The sequence below is a fragment of the Carassius carassius genome, chromosome 30, assembly GCF_963082965.1.
Source record: "Carassius carassius chromosome 30, fCarCar2.1, whole genome shotgun sequence".
In the NCBI taxonomy this organism is placed as follows: domain Eukaryota; kingdom Metazoa; phylum Chordata; class Actinopteri; order Cypriniformes; family Cyprinidae; genus Carassius; species Carassius carassius.
Genome location: NC_081784.1, coordinates 23,416,843 through 23,418,601, shown reverse-complemented (window position 1 = coordinate 23,418,601; position 1,759 = coordinate 23,416,843).

Genomic DNA, 1,759 nt, shown 5'->3' with positions numbered 1-1,759 from the left:
CATTCAGAATCCATTAGCCTATTTTTTTTATTATTTTAACGTCCATAGGATAGAGCTAAGTGTCTCGATGTATAGCCTACCTTCTACAACATTGAGTTGTAATCAACATTGGCAACATGTTTCTATTATTAGTTTGTTTTTAGTTTTATATGCATTGATAACCCATAATAAATGTACTATAGCCTATTATTTTGTCTTACTTTCTGCTACAGTGCGAGGCCCACGTTTAAACCTGACTTTAACCCATTCACGACAACCATCGCATTCGCAAGCACACCAATTTTCTCCAGTCACATTAGATTTAAACTATCATCACTTAATTAGGCTACATCAGCTTAATTAGTACTATAAAAAGTGAACGCATGGCAACATTGAAAACGGGGGCTTCTGCTCATCTGCTCTTATTGATCCAGTTTCCAGGTTGATTGTATGTGTTAATTAGTTGCTAACAGCATAGTAATGCGTGCTTAATGGATAGCCGTGTGTGTCCCTGGCATTCGGCCCTGCGCTGTTCCTGGCCAGAGCTCTCTCTACAAAAAAAAAAAACAACAACAACCATCTATATATATATTTGCATGATAATTATAATTGCAGTTTATCATAAAGACCGAGACCGCTGTAGTTTATGACTTTGTGCTGAACTTTCGGTGCACTTACGAGGTTGTTGATTGATTTCTTTGTTTATTTACTCCGAGTCTACAAACACAACAGGCTTCGTTTTGGTAGTCCTGGAATGCCTTATCTCGCACGAGTTTAACAAAAAGCTCACAAGTGCCATGTTTCCATAATTTCTCCCGCCCTTTGCCAGCCCGTGTCTGTTTTTCATTTAAACTTTTACTTGTCCGACCCTAGAGACATAATTATACACATTTTTCTTTTCGAAAGTCAGAGGGACTTGCAAACTGAGCCGAGTCTAATGCGGTGAAAAAACACAATTAAATGCTTGCTTAAAACATTTGGTAAACACACACAGACACGCAGCCAACTGGATGATTAGCCATATAGGCCTATACTTTCGAAATGGTTTAATTGTAATTTTTTAAACATATTACACAACATTTGGTGGTTTTAACCCGGCTTAAGGCCTTAAGAAACTAACAAATAGACAAATGTAGCCTACTGTTCTCGAACAGTTTATATATTCTGTTACAAATCAGCTAATTAGGGCTTGGAGTGTCATAGCCTAAAAACAGTTAGGCACTTTTTTTACTTGTGTTTTATCAACATATTTTTTTTTAATTATTTATAAAGTAAACACATATTATTATTATTATTATTTATTATTATGAAGTAAAAAGGAAATATGACATGTGTTTATTTACTCGCCCTCATGTCGTTCCAAACCTTTGCGCGTACGTTCTTCCTTGGAACAAAAAGAGAAATTTTGAAGAATGTGTTGGTCATTCGTTTTCCTTCAGTGTCAATGAATGGGGACTAAAAATGCCCGAGCTCACCATAAAATATAAGAAAAGCAGTCAATAAAACGCATACACTTGTAGGGTCTTAGTTTTGGTCTGCTCTTCACGTAAAGCTATAACATGGCTTTCAGAGTTTTGAAATAACCTAACACGTGATGTCTGCGTTCCTTTTTGACACTGATATCATATCAAGTCAATCACCGTTCATTGTCAAAGACATTCTTCGAAACTTGAGCTTTTCACAGAAGAACGAACGTCATGCTGGTCTGAGGGTGAGTAAATGATGACAGAACTTTTATTCGGAGGTGAACTATACCTTTAAGCCTGAACCGCAGCTTTTC